Source organism: Strigops habroptila, chromosome 11 (assembly GCF_004027225.2).
Source record: "Strigops habroptila isolate Jane chromosome 11, bStrHab1.2.pri, whole genome shotgun sequence".
NCBI classification, from domain to species: Eukaryota; Metazoa; Chordata; class Aves; order Psittaciformes; family Psittacidae; genus Strigops; species Strigops habroptila.
The window spans coordinates 35,168,256-35,193,341 of NC_046360.1; the positions used below are offsets into that span (position 1 = coordinate 35,168,256).

General features: G+C 40.1%; 1 protein-coding gene and 1 long non-coding RNA gene across 7 annotated transcripts in view; one reads left to right on the forward strand and one right to left on the reverse strand.

Annotated features, from left to right (window-relative positions):
• The window catches only part of FHIT (fragile histidine triad diadenosine triphosphatase), a 550,770-nt gene that overhangs the window by 511,588 nt on the left and 14,096 nt on the right, over positions 1-25,086 (forward strand). The gene's annotated exons all lie outside the window — the stretch shown is intronic.
• Positions 19,642-25,086, reverse strand: part of LOC115614543 — a 32,175-nt gene continuing 26,730 nt past the window's right edge. For both annotated transcript variants that reach the window (XR_003993749.1, XR_003993748.1), the window contains one exon: positions 19,642-20,162. This is a non-coding gene — a long non-coding RNA (uncharacterized LOC115614543). The remainder of the gene's footprint in view (positions 20,163-25,086) is intronic.

The window sequence follows — 25,086 nt, forward strand, 5'->3', positions numbered from 1 at the left end:
TCTTCAAAGCATGTTGAACAGGGTAGTGTTTGATCATGTTGTTGACCTTTTCAGTGTACTTCCAGGAGAAATCCTTCGAAAGGAGGTGTTGTAAAATTCATCAGAGAGCAATTAATTTGTGCAATTAGAGGAATATGATCTGAATTAACGCCTATGTACATGTCAGAACATAAATGGACTTTAATGTGGCTGCACAGGCTTCAATTTGTAATGAGAATTCATTATATGGACAATGAAGAGAGTGCATGAAGAGGACTTTCCTCGTGCGAGACAGGCTGAGTGATAGTCCAGGCGTAAATGGAAAACCAGTACAAATTGACTATTTGGAATGTTTTATTTGGTACGAAAAGGTAAAGCAATCTGTTTTCTTAAGCCCAAAGTCTCGTCAGAAAATATAAACCTTTAATATTTGTTTAAAAAATACGATGCTTCTGTCTCATTTTACAATTTCCAGAGAGTAAGATGTCCTGCTTTTCTTTGGCCTGTATGAATTGAATCCACTATAGTCACCACTTTAAAACAGGGTAGGAGCGAGTTAGCTAAGCCTGCTGCTGCTGGTCCTGTGCCTTTGTCTCACAATAGCATTAACCAGACAGCAAAGAGCACACCACAACTAGAACACTGCATCATTCATGTGACTCAGTTCACTTTAGAGACTCAAATACAATCTACAGGCACCATCTCTCATTGCACTGTTGCTCTTAGGTATAAATTTTGCTTTTCAATTAAAGGACAGGAAGAAGGATATGAAATAAAAATTGCATAAAGCTATAAATAAGGAGCGGAGGCTTTCATGAATCTGTTTTTCTTTTGCATCGCTCTCTGGGAAAATGTTTTCTATTACTGCTAACTGGATCACAGATACAGATTGCATGTTTTTTCTGACACACATAGTCCAGAAGCAGAATTTAAAAACCATATATTAGTCTTAATTCAAACTTGATGCTCATAGATTTTTTAAAGAGAATTAATCCTTAGTTGCTCGATATTCCTTTCGTATTATATATTTTTAGAGAATCTTTTCAATGCACTGCTCCACTTATTTTTAATTTTACTTTCTGAGCTGTCAGTTTCTGTAACGTGTGATTATTCCCCAACATCGGGTATAAATCTTTGATATGAGCCTAAAGTGATTTCCAACTCATCAGCTAAAATGAGTGCACATTGGACTTCCTTTCCGCGAGCATCTGACGCTCCTGTTTATCAGATTCTGTTTTGTAAATTACTGAAGCATGGCTCCAATAAATAAGCCTACCTTAAAATCTGTGCCAGTCAAAATATTTTTCACAGTTTTATGTGAAGGCATACATTGTTTTTATGCAGCTGTCTCTTTCTGAACTAATTTTATTGCCGTACATCAAGCTTTAAAGACCATCTCATGTGAAACTTTGCCAATGCTTTAATGGGCTTAAAGTGCTAAGTATTCTTATTTATTTCTCTGTATTTACTTATAGGCACTGTAATGACAAGCAAATGTATGATCAGTGCTACAGAAAGCAGTATATTCAGGCTGAACATACTGCACATGAGTATATGCATACTGAGTGTAATGAAAATGAAAGCCAGGCATAGCTCCTAGCTGTCTTCTTCTCCAGGGCTGGTGAACCCACATACATACCTGGTCCCAATTCTCCCTGTAAACTAAGAGCCCCAGTGCCCAACTCTAAGTCCACAAAATCCCACAGATCTGATGGGGTGGGTAGGCGATGATGAAATTCCAGGGTGATTCTGGCACAGGTGGGGAGCATCAGCCTTGGATGCACCCACAGCTGGAGTGAATCAAGGGATAAGCTGCTTTGCTGCCGCATAACAACAGACCTGCCTACCTCAGGGTCATGTTTTCACCCAGCTGGGTAATCAAGTCTGTGCTGGAGGCCGGTGAACCCAGCAGGATCACAGCTGGGTCCAGAGCCAGCTATTTAAATCCTGTTCCAGCAGCTTCAGCTTTTGTTGTTGCTCTCCTGCTGCCTCGGGGTTGTTTCGCTTGGTCATGGCTGGGTAAGTGCTTTTTCTTCTTCCCTCAGCAGCTGAAAGTCAGAGCTGAAAGTCTCTACTCCAAGCGGAGGAGGTCCCTGTGGCTCCTGCTTTGAGCTTCATGTCCAGGGTTGAGTTGGGTTTTGAGGGGGAGAAGGAGTCCCTCAGGGAAATATGGCGTGCTGACTTGGAAGCCTGATGGCTGAGGGCTGTTCCGTACAGAGGGTGTCATTTAATATTGGACTAGGGAAATAAAATATGTAGAGTGTCTAATAGGCAGAAAATGTGGTCAAAACTATAGTTAATAAAAAAGCTGGTTTTATCTGCTAGATAGCAAGATTTAAAGCTTTACTGTGGGTTGGCCAGCACGCTTGTATGGAAAGTGGATAGGTGACCTGCTGTATGATGAGACTTTCTTGAGCTGATTTCACCTGTAACTCTCCATGCCAGAGTCAAAGGTTTCTCCACTTCTTTCTGGTTTTTTTTGTGCATTTATATCTGTATCCCTTTCCTCCTCACCCTTCAACAACTTTCAACATTTTCATTGCGTGTCGAACTTAATGAGAAACTTTGGATGTGCCTGGAGCTGTATCCAAAGCTGTGCTCAGATGTTGAAATCGCTGCCTGAAAATTGGCTTCCCAGGTAATAACCTAGAGCTTAGTGTATGAAGTGTAGTGTGCTGTAGATGTTCTCTCCATGCAATTTCTCTGAAGAAATAAATTACTGCTGTGTTTTGTATTGGGAGAAAGAGTGTTTTGTTGTTAAAAGTGACCCATAAAGATAACAGGTTTAGAATTTGGTACTTTGCCTTTGCAGGTATTTTTTAATAGCTTTAAAAAATTATAAAGGTTTCTTTATTATAAGGGTCTCCGGATTACTTATCTAAATTATGAGTGAGGTGGATGTTATCCTTCAAAGGATAAGCTTTCTGCTTGCTGTGTTCTCAGACAAAGTATTTTCCAACAATGTGGTCATCAGTGTTTGCCCATTTTTGCTTTATAATGAGATGTGTGCCACTACAAAACTGCATTAAAAGACTTTTTAATGCAGTCGGGAGCCACAGCTAACAGGCCTTCTATCAATGTAAGTGCCATAGCTCAAACTGATAAAGAGCTAAATCCCTAACAAGCTCTAAGTTACAGCATAGAAATAGAAAGTAGACTTTCTCCATGCATGTTTTAAGTACCTCATTAGTTCTCAATATGTCTACATGAGCTGAAAGTAATTGATCTCGTTACTATGTATATAAATGTGGCAAATTTCTTAAGTTTTGTAACTTAGCTCTGTTCAATTAACCAGTTTGTTAAAATATATGTCTTTTCAATTAATTGCAGGGGTGAGAGTGTGAAAAGGAATGTATGCATATGTTAGGGTGTAGAGGAAAGCAATGCTGAATCTCATCCAAATCTCAGTGGTGGCATTTTGGGGATTTGGGGAAATCTGCTCTCCGTGGAAAGAAAGCAGTACACAGTAAGGGCTGTTTGCTGCTGAGGTGGAAGAGCAGTCATGCCTGGCTTTTTCAGGTAAAGAGGTAAACTTGTGACAGTTTCAAAGATGCTGAAGGCTGTTCTCTATATTATTCATAGCATTAATCACACTTTGTTTCTCTTCTGAAACTTGCCTGAAAGATATGGTTTGAGGACAGGGAGAGGCTCACAGAGCCTGCAGCACTTAGTCAAGACTGCACTGCTGGGCTTAAACTTGCTTGTTTTGGTGGGTCAATATAATGCTCCTGTGGGCCAGGTGTGAGAGGGTTGCCGGGTTGAGATCTTTAGTGCATGTGGGGTATGTGTAATGAACAGGCCTTGTGTACACCCTCTGCTCAGAGGAGTGTGTCCTTTTCTGTAACTCAGTGCTGTAGAAGAGTAGATTCGCAGTCTCATCCTTCACCTGGATTTCACAAGCTTCTTGGACACAAGATGATTCCCCTCTAAATGCCTGCAAAATGGCAACAGAGCATCCTTGATGCTCTGTTAAACAATTGCAGTAAATTCCTTTTCATCCTCCGCATCTCTGCAGTGCGGCAGTTTCCGTAGCCCAAGGGCTTAGATATTTCCTGTCCCTTCCGGAATAGTCCAGCAAGAGGTGCAAGTAGGCCTGAGGTGTGGGGGAGTTGTTTTCATGTCCTCTCAGCCCTGAGCAGAGCTGCTGTGGCAGTGACTCCTGTGGAAGTCAGACCAGTAACAGGCTCTGGGCTGTGAATGCACACCTGGAAAGATCTAGGCATCTAGGAGAAGGTCCAGCCCCACAGAAAAAGATAGCGATAGAACAAAGAAACATGGTTTAAAGGGAAAATGTATGGTGGTGCAATTTTGGCATACTGGCAAAAATGTGAAAAGGCTGGAAAGCCCACAGCAGAGACTGACTGATACAGTTTTGTAGATCTGTAAGTAAAATGTAGCGCTGACCAAGTGAGATTGTCCTTGAGGCTTTATTTGCTATGTGATGCTCGTTGCTGACAAAATGAGCTGTAAGGATGGAATAACCAACACGGTGTTTTTAGTTTTATCTTCAGCTTACCTTTGTTTTTACCTTCCTGAGCTTACCTGGACATCACATTTTACTGGCTAAGGCTGTCCTTAGGCAAAGCTCTCCTTGTCTTGCCATGCTCAGAATTATGAGATGTAGTTTTGTGGTTGGTTGTTTCTTCCAATGCTCCTGACAAAGTGTTTTCCTCTTTTAGGGCTTATGACTTCTATAAACTCTTTTGAACAAAGTGATCCATTCAGTTAGTTATGCTACATAAAACATGCCTAGAAATATTTGCAGCATGCCCTGCTACTTTTTCTTCGGTAATAAAAAAGCATGTCTTGCTAATGCCAGCTTTTGGAGGGAGGGGAGGTGTATTTGTTTTGTGAGTAGTTTCTGTGCATGACTTTACCCATAAACCAGATGTTAACACAAGACTCCACATGTTTGTGATCATTAGACAATATTAAAAACTATCACTCAATCACCATTTGGGAATAAGAACATTGGGTGTTCTGCTACCTGCAAAGCAATAAAATTATTGTCTGACACATTTACAGTCCCAGAACGAACAATCTGCTTTTACCTGGAATAAGGTATGTTGTTACAATACAGTGTCTTGCTGGGCTGTTCATATATAACGTTTGCATTAGATAATTTAATTTAAATACATAGAGAGAGCACAGTTGTAGGTCTTATAAATAAGAAACTGAGATAATGTTCAGATAGGTACTTCTGTAAATAATTGTGTTATTCTGATTTATTTTTTCTACCTATTTGCTATTAACCTTTGCTATTTTTGCCAAAGAAACTGGGGAAGGCTGAATATTTGCAAATACTTGAGAACTATATTTTTCTTTCATTTAACCATTCTTTTTAACATAGAACAGTATCAGCATATTTTCCAGTTTCCAGAGGGTTTTGAAAAGAATGATAGGAAACCATAAAACTCCTGAAAGGACTTTACTTGGCTGAAGACTTTCATATATAGAGAGATCAATTTTCTGATAAGATTCTCTCGAATGAAAGGACATTTTGTAATTTTAGCAAACATGAATACCAAAACTAGAGATGGCTGCTTGGGACCTGGAGCCTGATACAAGCCTCGTTATAGACTATGAAAAGTTTCCTGGAGCTTTTATGGCCTTTGGATCGGGTCCTTTAATGTGTCTGGTAAGGTAATGGTTGAAATAGTTTCCAGTGCTCTGGTTTGTTCTCAGTGAGTTCCAGTGCTGCCGGTTTCTGTGGAAGGGCTTTAACTCCTTGGCAAGACATTGCGGGGGTGGGGTGGGGGAATCTTCCAGTGTTGGCAGCAACTATGATGTGATATTATATCTCTGCCAATATCTATTCCAACTGAACTTCGATAACAAGAAGTAAAATCTGGTTATCACTATCGATAACCTTCCCCTCGTCCTTGTGTGATGGGGGTAAGCAAGGTGTGGGTGTGACATGAATTTTTGATTACTTTAATGCATGCATGTGCATTCCAGCCTGGTGTACAAAACCAGTGCTGGGAACAACTTTTATAGTCAACCTTGATGTATCAAGAAAATGTACTCTTCTGACCTAAGACTGGTGGTAATGTTCACAGGGCAATAAAACTCCAAAAGGATTAATTTCAATTGCCCATAAGTAGTAATTGGATATTAAATATACAGTGGTGTCATCAGAAATTCATCAGCTTGTTCATTTAGGAGCAGAACTGGAAGCCTACAGAGTTCAACAGGAAGGTAAACTAGCTTCAGTACCATTCTGTCAGGTCAGGGCTTCCCTTTTCCCTATCAACCCCCTTAGAAATGCCTGTGTGAGCTCAAAGCAAAATTCGTCTATGGTTCTGTGGGTTTTGGTTCCAGGTATAGGCTCCATGGCTGCTTTTGGCCAAAGCAGCTATATCATAATTTGTTTTCAACCCACCAATAGGAGTTAAGGATGGTGACCAGATCAAGCTAAGCCTCTGAGTCTGTGTCTCTTCCAGCTGTGAAAAGTGCACAGCACTTCTGCACCATCCCTTACTATCCTGAGAGCCAAAAGAGTTTGCCAAAAGCTTTGCCTCCAGTGCTGTGTTTGATTTTTCCAGGATGTGCCATTTGCAGCACTTTGAATGCTGTCTGTATCTTAAACCATGACAACCTTCTAAGACTCACACTGAGCTTGTCTGCATTGCCTGGTGGATGTTTTAACCCTACAACCAAGTCATCTCTGCAATGGAGATATAAAGGTTTCATTCAGCTGCATATGTGCATAGACCATTGGTTAGCAGTTAGCCACAGAAATAAGGAATACGGGATAACCTGGGAAAAACCAAGAGCTTTGTATAATTTGTATAATAAAGTCTAGGGAGTTGTATAGTTCTAAGTGGTGCCCAGGGAAACATGGTATGAGCCAATATCTGATACAATACTTGTCTTCCAGTTGTCTGCCTTTTTGCCTTGGTTGCTGGGTGAGTTTAGTGCTTTCCAACCAGGAGGGCTCTTGACAAGGAGGTGGTTTGTATTGCAGGTCGAGGTTCTGGATGTCTGCCATGCAAAGTGGTTTAGACAGAGAGGCTCCGAGTAAGTGCTACAGTAGTTGCAAGTTGGCAGATCTTCTGTGTGTGGTTGCCAGATAGCCAATTCCCACTTCACAGTGCTGAATAATGAGCATTGTTTCCAAATTCTTTGAAGAATAAAGTCCATTAAGATGCTTGGAATGTAAATACTTCCTCTTGGAGAAAGCAATTATTTTAATTTGTTTTAATTCTATTATTAGATCTGTTAATAGTTTAAATGGACATTTTTATGTAAGACAACCACTAAAATTCTACAATATTAATTTTATGGAGAACTTCCAAAAGAGCTCTATTAGTTTTCCTCCATTTAAGTAACATTATGGACTTTTAATAGAGCTCATGATTACAGCAATTTTTATTAACCTACTTAGTAAATGAATTAATGTTAGTCCCAGTGTCTTCAAAATATGTGATCTATTTTAAAGCAAAACCAGTGTTAAGTAATTTCTCCATGATGACAACTTTTACCACCCCTTGATCAGATGTATACATGTGCTGGGTGAATTGTAGATATGATTTAGTTTTGCTTAAGACTTTCTGGACAACTCAGCTAATGAATTTCAGTCTCTACATAACCTTATTTTTTAAGTAAGGCAGAAAAATCAATTCTTACATGATCTCACCCACCAGTTGGGTCCATACAAATAAATCTCACGATGGAATGTGTTCATTCTTCCACTAATGCTTTTTCTGCTCTATCAGATTGAATAAATGCCGTAGGTTACCTACAGTGGATTATTTGTGGTTGGTGACGACTTTTTTCCAAATTATATATGCATCTAGCCATGAATATTTGCATCTTGCTTCTGATTTGATAAATACTGGGGGTTTTCTATAGTTTTGGACAGAGACTACTCTGAGTTTCATAAGGAACAGCATTGTGTTCTTGTCCATGACTCTGAGGAAGCCCTAATCCCTTTCAGAGAGTTCAGATCCAGACGACTCTGGCAGACCAAGCTCCTGCTCAGTCTGGGGATCTCAGCATGATGGTCCAAGCAAAGAATTATGACTGACAGTATCATAAATTCATTATGAAAAGATAAAGTTCTTCTGGTTATGGGTTGTTCTTTATTTATATTGCACACACAGTGCACGTGCGTGACATTTGCATGCTTTTTAAAGCACTGTGCTATTGAATAGCCAATCCAGTGGTCCACTAATAAGAATTTTATTTGAACAGTAAAATCAAAGCAAATTTAATGATATCTGAATGTTAATAGTTAGCTGAAGTTTATTTAAGTGCCAGGTTAGGTTATAGGTGAATAATCTAACTCTCTTCTGAGGGCTGTTTCATGTAAACTGGAACTGTCCTGCCTTCAACCTGAAGACAGATTACTTATGTTTGATTTGTTGTTTTTAGTGCATCCATTCATATTGCATTTCATATCCTGGCCTGTCATGTTGATACGAGTATGACCCAGTAGCAGTTCACACAGCATTTATGTAATGCAAGCTTTTTGTAATGACCTGCCATCCTCAAAACTGAGCATAAAATAGATCTGACCTGAAATGCGTAAGAGTTATTTACTTATCTGAGTTGGCTACTCATAGGTGATAATGCCAAGATGCCTAAAGTATCAGTTGCTAAAATGAAATGCCTGAGTTCAAAAGCTAGAAGGAGGTAGCCAGGAAAGTGAATCTGTATTTCTACTAATTCTTTGCATGCTGTTTTGTTTGGGTGCACTGGAGGGCTTACATTTACTGCCTTCCATAGTTGATGCCGGAGACGGATGTTCAGCCACCATACACAGTCCCACCAGTAATTTAGTAAGCGACTTGGGCTTTTTCTGTGTGTCCTGTTGAGGGCTTTTAAATTACCTGTAGGTTATTTATTGGGATTCTGCATAAGAATCAAGCTCATTTCTGGCCGCTGAATGCCCAGATGTGCCAAAGTGACTGATTCCATGTTGTTGGAGCTGGTGGTTTAGGTCTTGATCTTATAACCGCTTGCTACTTAATTTAGCTTTATTCCTAGGCACATAGTTGCTTCAATTTCTTTTCATTTACAGCTTTATTGGATCTATCTGATGAATGCTAAGCACAACATTTATATGTTTAGGTCTTCCAAGGTGTACAAGACTACATGTACAAGCATTGTAGCTAAATCCTGTTTTGATATACCAGGATCTTCTTGGGAGTAGGCTGACAGAGACTACAGATGATGGGCAAGGAAATAAAGCTGGATATGGAAAGGAGATGAACAAGGTCTAAATGTGTCACTGCTGTCATTCTCAGCTTGAAAATGCCACTGTGGAAGCTATGTGTGAGCACTAGACCTTGCTAATCTGAAAGCCTAAAGGTTGTGCAGGCTTGTTAGTGGAGGTCGACTGAGGGATGTTTATTTTCAGCACTGTTCTCACACTTCAGAGTGAAAATACAAATATGTATTCTTAGTGATTTCAAGTAGCACTATCATCACTTTTGCCACTTAGTTCAGAGCTGAGTAAATTCTGGCCAACACATCTATGCCAGTTTGCCACTCATCTATCATAGCTTCAGGCCCAAGAACTGTATTTGAGATTGTTTAATGTTTGTTTGTTTATTAATACTTTACAAACAGCGTAGCATAGCAGAGTCATGTTTGACTTGTCAAAATAAACAATATGGTGATACTAGTGCAGCACTCAAGTCTGTGCTAAAAACTACTCAGGTAGCAGAGTATTCTTAGGGATCTGCTTCTATATGCTGTGGATGAGATATGAAGAGCACATAAGGAGAGTCTAACATACACAGTAGCATGTATCTAGATTGTGCTGTGAGGATGTCAGGTTAACCATACATTTTGGGAAATGCTTTTGATGCAACGTTTGTGATGTAGATAAGTAATTACTTGTGTACGTGTACTCATTTGCATGGGTTTATGTAGATGTCTGTCTGTCCCACTTGTTAATCGGTTGTTATCGGACTACATGGTAATATGTTCCTTCCAACCCTTGTGTCTGCACATTGCTCTGGCAGGGCAATAGGGGCTTCTCAAGCACCAGAGCTAAAGGGCCCTTTCACACTCATAGTTTCGTGTACCTTCGTATGTACTTTAAGCAGTATGACCCTGCTTAGAACAAGTTCTTCAGTCATAGAATCACAGAATGGTTTGGGTTGGAAAGGACCTTAAGATCATCTAGTTCCAACCCCCTGCTGTGGGCAGGGATGCCTTGCCCTAGACCATGTCACCCAAGGCTCTGTCTGACCTTTTCAGGGTCACTCCTTATTTCCACACCAGTGACTCAGCAATGCATGCAGCCCCTTCTTTTGCTTGCTGTCTTTCTGCAGGCTCTGCAACCACCCAGTGCTGCTTTGTACATAGTCCTGCCACTCTAGTGTAGGAACCTTTGCTGTTGTTTCTACCATCTGGAGCAGCCTCTATGTATCTTTCTGCCTCATCAACTCTCTATGTCTTCAACTTTTGTCTTTTTTTTTTTTAAAGTAGATTTTTCTCATCTGCATATGCCTCTTCCCCCCCCCCCCCTTTTATTGGCCTTATGGCTTAATGCCTTAATTTATTCATCATACAGTGTCTTCACACCACTGTTTTCTATAATTTATACTGTGTACTGCCTGCATCCACTGCTTCCTTGTACTTAATTCTGTTCAGTTTGGAAATACAGTTGAAATGAAAGGCAGTATATGATATAAAGCATTATATTGTACAGAGATACAGCAACATCTGCTGCTATATACATAAATATTCTGACTTTGCAACACTTCAATATAGCAAATAATCTGGGCTAGTTTTAAACAGAAAAAATATTCTGTGATAAGATGTATAAAATCTTACACATTCAAAATCTTACACAAAAATCAGAGCTTAAGACCTTTATGGATAGGTTTATTAACCTCTTCACACACAACGTTTGTTAACAATCCAGCACAAGGTTTATTAACTTGTGTCGTATATATCTATGTGTGTGTATATACGCACTTTTTATGTAATACAGTATTGTTAAAAATCTCTGCTCTTGGAGCTATGTGATCAAAGAAAGCCACTGCTTTCTTTTTTCTTCCTTTGGTTCATGTTTTTGACAATCTTGAAGATTTTTAGGTCTCACCGGGGGAGTTTTGCATCTGGCTGTCCTGGCTCACAGGAGTGCAGGCTTCCTTGTACATCTGCAGTTCTGTGCTTGTGTGCTGGCAGTTTGCTGTGGGCACACCACCAGAGCTACTCTGAACCAGAGCTACTTGCTTTGCAGGTAATCTGAAGTCCTCAAGTTAGAAGACAGATTTGAAAAATGTATCTCATAAAACAAATACCTGTGGCTTTTTTCAAGTCAGAATTAGATTCAAAATTAGATTTTCAGAATCTTGATCAGTCAAATAACACTGTTAATACTGTTCCGACCTCCCAGTTGGACATTCCTGGCACTGAAATTCTCCACCTTCTCAAACCTCTGAGAGCTCAGAGGCCTTCCAGCACCTGCAGGATTACATGATTTGTGAGTGCTTGACTTTGATCTAGCGGGTACCTTCTGCTAGTGGGGAGACCTGCAGGGCTCTGCAGACTTTCTGGGACCAGTCCATGCCCCAAAGTTGAGGCAATCGCTATTTTAAGTGACAAAAAGCAGTTGAGCGTGGTTTCAGCTCAAGAGAAGCAGTAGGATTCTCTCCCAGCACTACCATCCCACAATGGCAATCCCAAATTGGATACCATACCCTGTGGATATGGCTAAACATGACTCAATGTAACCAGTTTCCATTAATTCTGGGGTTTTTTTTCCCTTTAATTTGGCATTCTTTGTCCAAGCTGTTGCTGTCAGATCTTCCTTCATGAGCTGAACTAAAATAACAGGAGGCAACTATTTAAAGGAAATAATTTGAACATGGTAGTAAAAAGATTTCATCTGTGCAACAATATTACATTTGCTGTTGTGTTTGATTACTAATGAATACAGAGTATTCATCATAGCAACAAGCAGAAAAGGGGAAGAAAAGTTTTGTATTAAATCAACTAAATGATGAAGTGAATCAGCAGAGGCTGGTTTAGTGTTCAGAAAGTAAAATGTGCAGTTCATAACCATGAAGTTTACTGTGCCTTTTATAAACATATTTTGATTGTAAATATGTGTGTGAGATAAAAATGCTTATTTTTAGGTCTAGGTGGACAACTAATTTTTTTAAAGCCATGACATTAATGGCTGGCACTGTAATGGCCCTGTTATTCAATCTTGAAAAAGTTTGCTTACAGTTCACTTCTAATGGCTCTTTCCTACCATTATCAAATGACTGATAGTCATTGCAGGCATTTTAGCAGCTTTCAGATCTGTTATATTTTTAATTAAATTGGCTGTGAATTGTGTAAGTAGCAAAGGTTGACAAACTAGCACTCAGTGCAGCATTGCTGTTTCTTAGTGTAGCTGTCACAGGACATTCATGGTCTTGATTTCTTTGTACACACTATGGTTCTTTTAATCTGTGTCAGATGTTGACTTGGAACAGTAAGTAAACTGCTCTGGAGAGCAGGATGGGATATTGCAGAAATACCCCTGAGCTGCTTTGATGGAAGCAGCCTGGTTTACAGTGCATGGAGCTGCCTGACCTGCACGCTGCTGGCTGAGGCGTGATGGCTGTGGGTTTGTGGGGAATGCGGTGTCTGTGCTTAAGGCCAAAGGACTTGTGTATAGTCTCATGTGCATGCTGATGACACCATGCCCTACTTTCTAGCTGGAAGATGTCAGTAAGGTCTCTTGAGCTTACTGTCAGAAGTGTTATTGGAACAACATCCACAGTCCCCCCAGGGAATTGCAGATGTCCCTTAGCAACCTGTGGGCTGGTACTGTGGCAGCTGCTTGCTTGCAGAAAAGGGGATGAAAAATTAGAGTCCTTACTCTATATTCCTGTGCTATTGATTTTAAAATATGTCCCTGTGAACACTGATTTGCTGTCATTACATCTTTCTGCTAAGCTCTTCTCCCAGTTCTAAACCAGTAGAACAACACTGCAAACATAGAATGTGGATATTGTTATGTTAGTTTTGAATGAGATGGTGCAAATCAGCCTGTCTTAGCCCAAACTAGTTCAGCCTGAGTACCATTAGTGGGAAATAGTGCTGTGATTTTTAAGAGATTAGTAAATGCTAAAGAAGCTGATATTTAGTATTTTGTATTGAAAGTGCAGGTGATCTAACAATGAGAAATGTATGGTCAAACTTTGAAGGCCTTTTAGACTGTCTTGACTTGGACAAAACCATGTCAGAGGAAAAGGCTGGGAAGGAGATCCAGACTAGAGTCTGGGTTTTTTTTGCCTAAGAGTTCACCATTCTTTTCCCATACGCTGCTGCATCTCTTTCTGTTCTGTACAATACATCTTGCTTTCTAAGAATATTGTAACATAGTCTTAAAGAAACAAAAAGCTGCAATTTTTAGGACAAAGAGGACAAAAATTGAGGTAATTATTTGCATTCTCACCTACTTTCACTGAGAACAGCAAAGTACATCTTTGTGGGCTTTGGCACAGGAGGGAACCCGTGTCACTCCTCTAGCTCTCCTACTGTTCTGTTGTCTGAAAACCCTGTGGGCTGCTGGAGTTAATGCAGAATTACATCTAGATGATGTCAACTGCTGCTGGTTTGTCTTGCTGCAGAATACAAGTCCAGTTTGAGATTAATTATTTAGGCCTCTCTCAGTTCATACTGTTTTCCCTTCTTCCAATGTTGTTCTGATTGCCCAGGCTTTCAGCTGTTACCCTGCATGCTATATTCTGATGATGGTCTTTGTAAATCAAAGTACTTTGAAGCAAGAAGACAATAAAGGAATCTGGACTGGGTTCAGCTTCACTGTGCATTCAGTATTACAGACACTTAAAGCAACAGCTATGCTACCACATATTAAAACTACTTCTCAGTGGGAGCTTTGCACAGTGTCTTTGTAGTCTAGAGGCTTTGTTTAGATTGCTGTGTCCATGTTGTTGAACTACACCCACTGCTGTATTTGAACATATCCTCATCTGTCCCTGGCAACCTTCCTCTCTCTTCCAGGGTGGACCTGCACCCTTCATTTCTGTTCACCTGGATGCTTCTTGAGTTTCTGCTCTTACTTGGCCCTTCTGCCTGGTGTCAGCTGGCACCCACAGGGGAAAAGCTCTTCAAAGAGCTGCTGTCAGCTTTAAAGCATCACCCGTCAACCCCAGGCCTGGCTCAGAAAAGCAGTGAAAATTCAGGCATAGGCAAACTTATGTGTCTTTGAAGAATAAAGGCATTTGAATCTAAATTCAACCTCTACAAAGGTTGGCTTCAGCTGATGTCAGACCACTCCCTACTTCAGAAGGGCACAGTTTGTGCTTAAATGGATTAGCAGCTATCCATATCCTCTTGTTAGCATTGCAATTACAAATCAAGATAACACAAAAGCTTGGTATAATTGTGCTGGAAATGAAAAAATCTCTTTATGTTGCACACTTCACAGCCACATTAGACTTGCAGAGCATTGTGGCAATGATTACTTTTTGCTGAGGGGGAGAGAAAAAGATAAATGACTTCTAAATCACCACATGACTCAGCCTGCAAGCTCTGAGTTTATTTGTAAGACATTTATCTCCTTGTATACTCACCAGGAAAAAAAATTATCATTTAATTAATAAACTTAATAGCTTGAGGTATTCTGATCAATAAAAAATAGTATGAGAGAACAGGGCCTGATGCAATTAAATATTGAGTTGTCTGAAGACAAAGCCGTGATTTCCTTTAAATCTGATCATGCTCCTGCCTAGTTAGTTAGGGGAGGCTGCATGGCAAGATGCATTGCTCTGCTGAAAATCAAACTGATAGTCAGCCTGGACAAAAAAAATTGAAGCAGCTCCTTGTGCCTTGGAACAATTTCCCCTTTATGTTTTTTCTGTGTGACCTTTTGAGCCTTTTTTTCCCTGCTGGCACTGAAACACTGAATGAGCTTCCAGTGAAGCCAGTGGGTGTTTTTCCACTGACTGCGGCAGAGCCCGGCTGGGTCAAATTCTGCCGCTGATGGGGCCTGACTCGCTGCCTGTGCCTGTTGTGACATTAGATCAAAGCCCCATTACAGCTGTGCAAATCCAGAGTTACTTCACTGATTCCAGGGCTTATCCCAGATAATGCAGAATAACCAGCAGCAAGATGTGCCCTGGTGCCCCGTTACCCACGGCTCAGATGTGAACAGCAGCCGCTGCCTGGCAGGATGGGGTTGGTTTGCTTTATCTGCAGCCTCCCGTTAGGATTTCACTATTTGCCAAGGCAGACAAGGGCTGATCTAATGCACAAGTGGTTGCTGGGGGAAATATGCAAATATGTTGTTTTTTTCATTCAATCTGTAGTAAAAATATGTCCTTAAAGAAAAACCCTATGGATATTGGGTACTTCTGACATCAGTGTTAAATGGCGTATGGGTTGTTAATGTGAACATTCTTTCGAAACAGTGTTAGAAGACTAACACTGCTGTGGACACCATGACTTGGCTGTGAATTGGTTCTTCTCAACTCATGCTTTCTGTACTGAAAGTCACAGACTCTTGTGGTTGTCTTCTCACTGTTGTTGGATTAGGTATCTCCTTCAGTCCTGCTGGGTGCTGCACAGCATCCGGTTGGGCATGAGATTAAGTTGAAAATGAGAGAAAGCTCCAAAGTGAGGTGGAAATATTGCAGTAGGTATTAATCACCTTCTTTTTTTCACAAATTCAATATAACTGTGGATGTGCCAATTATGGTCTACTCCAAACTTACTCTGTGTTAATCACAATTCTGAGTTTACATACAAAGCGATCTTGTTTGGATGCATGCATGCTCCTCCTTTTCTGTGCTGTTTTTATCAACAGTAATCATTGCAGGTTTCCAGACTATTGCGTGAAACCTCACGTTTTCCTATGCCAAGCTCATAATTATGGAAGACCTGCAGACCCCAGTTATCACAGTGGGTCAAGGGACATGCTAGTGAATGATGCTTACAACTAAACTCTGCAAGATGTGGTCCTCCCTTGCTGGATATCCTTTCGCACCTTAAGCACCAGGCATATTTTCTATATTGAGGCACAGGGATACTATAAATAATAAGTGCTCATTAGCCGTAATTGAAACATGACAGTGTAAAAGTGTGATAACTTCAGAAGCTTCTGAAGATGCCAGAGAAGAGATGCTATGAATGAAGTGTTGTTTTCCTAAAATTTGTCAGAATGCTTAATTTTGAACTAGCAGATAACATTTTAATGAAGAATTTCAGCTAATTTGTCATAACTTTTCCCTAGTTTTCATCAAGCTCTGCATGCGACTTTCTGACTCACACAATGACTTAATTTCTTGTTCTGTACTGTGCTCATTGCCATAATATGTGAGCATTCAGACATCTTCACTCAATCACTTTAATTAAACCAGGAGTTCTTACCCTCAAATGTGGACAATGAGTTACACACAGCCAGCTAGGCTTGCTAGGTTCAGAAGGTTTCTTTAATTATGTATGTGCCTACTGCTATTCACTGCAATCCCATTTGAGCATTTAAGAAAGTGCTCAGCTTAAGTGAGTTCAAACAGATCTTAAGCGTAAGCTCAGTATTAAGAGAGAACTTAAATGTACGGCTGAATAGGAACATGAATCAGCTTCTGATTTACTGATAAAATTATCTAGAGAAAATGTCCTTCCCTCCTAGGATCTTATTAGATGAGTTGGAGATAAGGGCTTTTTCCTACTTGGGGCCAAAATCAGCAAAGATCTGTTCTCACATGGTAAGCAAAGGCTTAGTGCTGCAATCTGGTACAAACTATTTTGCTTTCTTTAGCTTATCCTCAGCCTTTCCCTGTCCGTTTAATACAGAATGAATATGAGATGCTTCACAGTGTTAAGTTTCAAGGGGCTTTCTAGTTGTGAACTTGACAAAATTTTTTTGCAATAACAGATTTATCCAAATTTTTACTGATGGCCCAAAGCCCCAGAGATGAGGTGAAAGAATGGAAACTCTTGACTCTGTGTCACAGAAATAATCCCTAACACAGTATTTATAGCTTTCCTAATGCTCTCAAGGCTATCTCCTGAAATGTCTCTAGATGCTTGGCACTGTCATCTAAAGTAAACCTATTTAGGCTTTCCAAAGTGTAGTATGCTATAAAAACCCAAGGACTGGTAAAAACTTAGGTAAGGGTAAAATGCTACAATATTCAGTATTCTCTGAGAGTAGGCAAAATACTAAAGAGAAATGGTGTGATAAGAAAAAACTTACTCTATCTACAAATGTAAGTTTATAATGTTACCTAAATTAAGCAGCTATTGATTATTAATAGATGCTCTCCTCTTCCTGGCTTATTAAATACTTTTTTAAGCTTTCAGAATTTGCTATGGGGTGCTCTCAATTTGAGTAGCACTAGTGAAAGATTTATGCTCCGTAGCATGCTGGCTTTTCTGCCAGTGAAATAAACAGCAGTTTAGATAAGATTTGGGCTTGCAGCTTCACTTAATGAGAACATCATCTTTCAGGGCACGGATTTACTCCTGTAACCAAATAGGCCACGCATATCCCTGTTTGTTATTAAAATAAATATACAAAATAAACTCTATTTATGTAGCTATATGGGCAAGATACAGTATGTCTGTGTCCCTATGTGTGTAACTTCATTATAACATTAGTAGCTCAGAGGAAATGACAGTGAAGCTCTGTGGCAGAACGTGGGTGCTTCAGATGGAGAATTAAAGTCCAACAGTCCTGATATGAGAAGGACTCATACTGTATCCCCATGCATCTGTCTACTGGTAATGCTCTCCTCCACATTGGGCTCTAGGTGCTATGCGCAGCACAAAATGCTTAGCTCTAAACTGAGGTTGAAATCGGTAAGGAATAGAACATCAGAATTTGTACTGTGTGGTATTCGATGATAAAATTAAATTGGGTGCTTGTAAGACAAATCACAGCTATGCCATATTGCTGCGTGGATGCTGCTATCTACACGTGTGTTCGTTTTTCTCGATGCTAAAATAATGCTGCAAACATGCAGCAAAAAGGAAAATAACGTCAGGTTTATAATCTGTTCAAGGCTGCTGCTCCTTTTACTGCAACCATGGTGCGAAGCAAGAGCTTCCTCACCATATTTCCCTGTTAAAACAGGAATATATTAAATGACACTGTCTTCTTATATAATTCATGAAGAAAACCAGGGAAAACGGAAGGAAAGAGTCATGAGGTCCAGCGGTTGCCCTCTTATTCAGATAGGTTGAGATTGGTCAATAGGTTCCCTATCTTAGAGGAATTTAATAACTCTTTGAGATCATGCAGTAAGATATCTGTCACTGTACCTGTGCTACGCAATGCACAAGGTGTATTTCAGGAAAGTATTCTTTAATTTACAACAACTATTTGTGTAATTGTAATTAATAAAGCAGCGTGTTCTCCTTTCCTTCCAGGCCTATCAATAAATTTGCACTTTTCCCATTTCTTTTTAAGTCGGATAATTTAATTATACTGTTGGAGTTTTCTTTCCTAATATAAAGCATTTAACCAAAAAACATTCTTTAAAAACTCCAGTGATGGAAGATGTAAACCAAACTTTAAAATTTGCTAAATGTAAACCCCTTTGTCTTTAGAGTGCTGCATAGCTAATCAATTCCAAGTAATTACTATGTGAAAAATGTAGGACCTTTTTGCTTCATACATATATTGAAGAGATGCAAAGCCAATATAAAAAGAATTTTAATTGGTTCGAGATAGTAGCAGGAAATTATTTTCCTTCATTTATAGAATAAAAAAATGAAAGTATCCCAGCTATTAAATTTGGGAGAGGAGTGCATATTTCAGTACTGCAGTTACTCATGTGTGAAATACAGAAAAATGTTAATTGTGGTAGGCTTGTGAACTGAAATTAGTTGCAAGTGGACTGTAGATGAGCAAAGAGATTCTTGGGATGTTACACCTCAGCCATACTTTGAGGTTAATTCATTAAAGATGATTGGAATGTTAAATAGGTTCCTATAATGGATCGCTGCTACAGTGGTCTGACACTTTTAGACTGATTGAATCAAATTACTAATATTCAGATTACTAATTACTATATTAGTAATTCAAATTACTAATATCAATTACTAATATTCAGATTTACTTTATGCTTATTTATGTACTGGCCACCCTGATTACTTTCTTGACTGCTGGTAATGTTTTCTGTCAAGGGTGACAGCCCTGCAGTCACCTAAAAATAAGGGCTTGAATGAGGGGAACTTGAACAAGAGGAACTGCCTGTCCCTGTCTCTGTATCCATAAAATCTGTGTTAAAAAATAGGAGCAGTTGAGCAGTCTTTCAGTGTTTCATAGCTGATTAAATCCTCACTAATAAGTCTAGAGCAAATACTAAGTCTTTTGTTCTCTGAGTGGGCTTGACAGTGCTTATGTACCATTGCATCCAAAATTCAAACAAAATTGTCTGGGTGCCATTGGAACATCAATGTGGCTTGTTGGACAGGATCCGCAAGACAAGATCCATGGTCTTGGAAGCCGGGAGAGGAGGTCTGGTCTTCCTGGCTCTATCCCATCTCCCACTGGGCAGAGGCCATTTGATGTCGTGGGACATGATATACCTGCCCTCACCCAGGAGAAAGGCAAACCAAGCAATGCAGGATACATTCTCCAATGTAAAAGCAGAATACTAAAATGAGTTTAGCAAGAGTGAAAAGAAATGTCGTTTTACATCAGAAAGCCAAATATGAATCCATAGTCCGTTGCAGGTTTCTGTTGCTTGCCTTTATTTATTACTATGACACATATGTCCTCTGCAGCTATTTACTTGGAGTCTCAGGCTTGCATATTTCATTCGCTCAGGTGGCCTGCATCACTTGGTGAAGGATGATCTTTCTGTGCTGGAAAAGTGTGTGTGCCAGGTCCCATGCATGTTATCACTTATTTATTGCCTCCCTGGTGACATGCTGTTGCCAACAGGCATATAATTAGAATAGCTCAGGCTGGAGACCTGTGGAAAGTCTGAGTACTTTCGTAGTTTGCCAGTAAGTGCTGTAGGTGTTTGCGCTTGAATCCTCTACAGTTTCCACTATTGGAAGCTCAACTTTCTTTCTTTGGTGACATATTTATCTTTTATTCCTATAAAAAGAAGAAATCTTTGCATTTTGGATCTGTTCTCATTGGCGTTGATTTGCTTGATGACTTGTTACGAGAAACAGCCAGCTTTTGCTTTTAGAGAACCTTCCAGCCATTTAAGCAGAACAGCAGTCCCTCTTGTGCTCCCACTCTGTACAAAAAGAGAAAAAGCAAAGGGGAAAAAGTGAAAAGTAAGAATAGGAGAAAAATGTTATCAGAAACAGCTAAACCAACAGCATAATCTGCAAGTTCTGTGTGTACTGTTATGATATCTGAAACATAATTATCAAGCTTAAGTTAATTAGACTAATGCTTAGAAAATCTGGCATGGCAGATTGTGGTAAGTAATTATATATACCGATTAAAGGATGTAATACACAGTGAGCGAAAGCAAAAAGAAAACTCCATTTAATACAGCCAGTGAGCATAGACAATTAAGAAGTCAAGTAGATGAGCACTGACAAAGATAGTGAACTTTGTGGAAGATGATGGGCAAGATGCCAGTTTTCCAGAGGAACAGATTTTGCATAGTATCAGTCAAACTTTTGTTTTATGAAAATCCATGCTACTGTTTCCTAACTGAAATACATGAAGGGCCACTTGCTTTTTGCTTTCAGATTAGCTGACATGAATACAAGGGTACGTGCAAACAAGAATGACACTGGAGTACTAGTTTACATATATATGGGAGTCGTGTAAATGGCTTTTCTTAAAAGCAATTCACAAGATGTCATATGAGAAATAAAGCTGTGAAGACAGTGTCTCCTGCAATTAAATGTAATGTAATAATGCTCACGGGTCAGAAGGAATGAGAAGAGCTTGTGCACCTTTGTACACCTCAGTATGTGCACAGGAAAACCCCAGAGAAACAGACTGAGAACATGATATTTTTTTGTGAACTTTGCTTGGAGGCTAATTAAGAGAAAACAAGGCAGAGAGAGAAACGTAGCAGTAGACCTTCTGTGGAATAAGTTCTTGCTTGCAAGGTACCTTGCTCTGACTTCAGATTGTGTCTAGATGAATAAAGTGATTTTGCAAGTCCTCCACAAAGTGCGTGAGTGTACAACCTCTTCCCCAGTCAACTCCCTCCTGAAGTATGAGTGGGAAACCTGCAAATTCCTAGTCTGGCAAATTGAGATGAAGCAAGCCCATGCTAGATCCATTCTCACAGCGTTAAATCCCCAAGTAGTTGACTGAGCTTCTGGAGTAATGTAGAACTCTTCTTAGCTGAGCCACGTGTTTTATTCGTATCTGCTGGAAATTGTCAATGAAAGCAATTTCCATATTAAATAATTGTTACACAAATACTGTCAATTCATAATTCCTATATAGAACCGTGGGGATGTCTGGAAGGTTGTAGCATGGATGATGGCAACTGTTTTTTCCTAGGCAGTTTAATAAGATTTTTTCAATATATTTTGATCAAAACCACCTTCCTACTCGTAGAAGCTCTCAGCCTTAATTAACTGCAACATGTGGCCAGCTAAAATTATTTCTCTCCAAATTCAGTCCCTTTGCTGATATTAATTGCAGAATGTTATATTCCCTGGCTATCATGCTATCTCTGTTCTCCACTGTGGGTGTTATGTGGGTACAACTGTGGTCTTATTCCCCAGAAAAAGAATTTGAACAGAAGGCCAACACTGCAGCTTGGAAGAGGAGCAAATAGATTCCTCCTCTGCAAAGTGAAGGCAGCCTGTGCCCCTCCACCCCCTCTTATCCCGGTCTGAGTTTCACCAAGTAAACAGAGGCTCCTGTATCGGGCCCCTTGTTTGTGGCTTGATTCAGTGTATGAGTTGAGAATCATCCGAGGGATGAAGGAGCTTGCTTGAACAATACCAAACTGTTCCTCATTTTCCCTCTTCTTCCATTGTCTGGGAAGACAATGCAGGGACCTTTTAGTGTGTGTGCATAGTTCACACCTCCTGCATCCATCCATTCCAAAAAAAGTCTTGGACCATATTCTGCTGTAGGTAACGTATTTTTGTGAATTGCATATAAAAGGAGAAAAATTAATTGGGCAAAATCCCACGTGATGTATCTTAAGAGAACTTACACAGGAAGTTTTATGGCAATATCAAGTGATTGGAAAAACTGGAAGAGGGTGATTGACCATCTGGAATCTCCAATTCTGCTTCCCTGTCTGGGTCTTGTGCCATCCATTGCCATCATAACATCAAGAAGTAGGAGCCTCTGCTGGGTTTTATAAATATTCTAGACATAGAAGATATTTTCTTCCCTTTGCTGCTACTTTAAGAGATGAATTTGCAGACTCTGGGGTATTTGCCCTTGACAAAACTTGTCTGGTTCTTATGCCACTAGGTCAGTGGAATATCAATATACTCTTAATGTAGTCTGTCTTTTAGAGTTTCTTTCATTTCTCAGAGCAAGAGTAAATGTCATTCATATTGGCAGGTTGTAATGGGAACATTGAGATACTAATTTTTAAAAACATACACAGCTACTTTTAAACAGTCTTGGTCTCTCTCTTGCATGTGTTCAGTGTGCCTACAGCAATTACAAGGTTAGATATCCATTAAGATGGTAGGAAAGGTCATTTTGTTGCCTTTTCTACCCTGTGCCTCCGTGAAATATTCATGGTACAGCTCAGGTATTGGGATTGGGTTTAACGTTTCGTTGCATTGCCATCTGTTTTGTTGTCGCAGTTGTTTTTTCCCTTGGTGTGGAGGGTGAGGGAGCATGGAGGCAGTAGTGAAGGATGCTGGCATATGAGTCTAGACTTAATATAAAAGATGAGCACTGCAGGAATAGAGTAGCTTCTCTGGTCCAACCTATCTTCTTTTCGACATTAAAAGTCTTTCTGGTGAAAACCTGCCATTGTGCATGTAGATTATCAGTGGTGGATAGTCTCTGTGTCTCCTCAAAGGCTATGAAGCCACATTAAAGTAAGCTTTTATATTATATGTAAAGTTCATTCATATAACTTAGCACAGGCATTGAAATAAAGCTCCTCACTGAGGCAAATGACATTAACAAGTTCCAAGGATGTAGAGTTTTCCAGAGTATTGCAGTGGCTCAGTGGCAAAGGACAGCTAAACCTGCAAGAGGGTTTTGCTGCAGGTACCCAAGCCCCTTGGCCACATCCAACCCCAGCTGTTGGTGGAGGCACCTATTCCTTGGCCACTGGACCTGGTAACAACACGGAGACCTGGAGGGCAGAGTGGGTTTCTCTACAATGGGTTTCTCATCTATGAATTTTAAGCTCCCTTGTTACTTTGTTTTTACTATAATGAGGGTGTTTGGCCCATGATGTTTCACTAGGATTTTTCAGATCCCTTTTGATCATCTTGCTCTTTTTCAGCATTTCCCTCTTACTGCTGTTGATTTAAATGTCATGACATTTTAAACATGACTTATTGTAACAAAACAGTATATAAAACAATATGCTGCATAATAAATGCAGCCGTATTTTTCAGAGTGAATGTTAAATGAGAGCAATTTATTCTTCAACCTATTTTAGTACCTACTTACTAGAGGGTATTGGCTGCTTAAATCCCTGGGAGGCAATCTTGGAGGTGAGGTAGCCTTGTGTGTGCAAGGCTGAAAGCTAAAGAAGTGTTTGAGGGATGCCTGTGGAAAAGGTCATCCTGGGGGGGGATGTAGCTTCATCCAGGAGTGCTGTGATCCTGAGCACTGTGTGGAAAGCAGACAGGGACATCCTGTGAAGGCCTATTGGTGGGTGAGAGGTCCCCTGAGAAGCACACATAAAAGCAGGCTTTGAGTGGTTTGCCTCAAGCATGTGGTATGTGTCATTTTAGACATCTGAAGTCTCCTTAAAATCCTCCTACAGTCAGTGGAGAGAGTGACTCAGAGTATGAGTTACTCCAGGACACATTAAGTGTTTTTTCTCATAATTTCAGAAAGTGTTGATGGGGATGTGGATTTGTTTAATGGGAATAAGCTAATTCCCCAGAGAAGAAATCTGTTTCTGCTTTCACTGTTGAGGGCTCTTCCCGCAGCTCCCAGAGATATGGTGAGGAGGGTGATGCTTTCCCCAGGAGATGGGGGAATGCTCACATCCCCCTGCCCACTGAACAGGCTCTGTACCAATGCCGTAGGACCTGCAGCCAATACACTTTGTGCTGGCACTGAATACAAAGAAAGCAAATAAACCAAATGAACCTCCCTAACACAAGTGTCTTCCTTGGCATGTCGTGAATCTCATGGAGTGTGCTCAGGGTATGGCAAATATTTGTCTAAAGTTAAGAAGATTAGCAGTGGAAGTTCTGACTTTGAAACTCCCTGCGTCAGGAGCCAGAATACATCTGCCTGATACAGGCACCTCAAGGTTATCTCTGCTCTTGGAGTGGGACATGCACGTTGCTCTGCAGCTCTGACCTTTTGGGAAAAGGCTTTCAGTCAAGTAACACATGCACCTGCATGAAATTTTTGGATCAGTGACTCTATGCTTGATTAAAGTGCTTTTTCTTGATTAAAAGCAGCTTTTTTCCAAATGAGTACTGTTGCATGGCAGGCTGTGAGCACAGGATAATGTTTCCTCCAACATTATCACGTAGAAACTGGGGTAAGAAATGACAATGTCATCAATGTAACACATTTCTCTAGCTCTCTCTAGGCAGTGTTGTTAGGAAGCTCCCCACAATCATCTACCTTTTCTTCCCAGGTGAGATGTTAACATTATCTGCTAACTAGGAGGATAATGGACATACTGAAAATGTATCCAAACACCTTTATGGATTCCTGCCTGGATTTGTATCAGGTTGTAAGTAGCAATTCTCCAAGTCTTTGGCAGGACTTCTTGCCCCAGTGGCTATTCCTTCAAGTATCTCTGTTGTAGTGTGCTCACTTTCCAAGAATTTTATCTCCATTGGAGCCAAATTGGAAGTCTGTCAAGATTTGAGCTCTTCAGAGTGCAATCTACATATTTCACCGAATGGCAAATGTGTTTTCCATACAACTGTCGTTCTGCTCGTGGGCTTTACTTGTCTTTTGTACTTTCAAAAGCAAATTTCTTAGGGTGCCTTTTATATTTATTCTTTTTTCTTATTTTTGTATGCAGAATTGTTAGAAAGTAGCATTTGCAGGGTTTATTT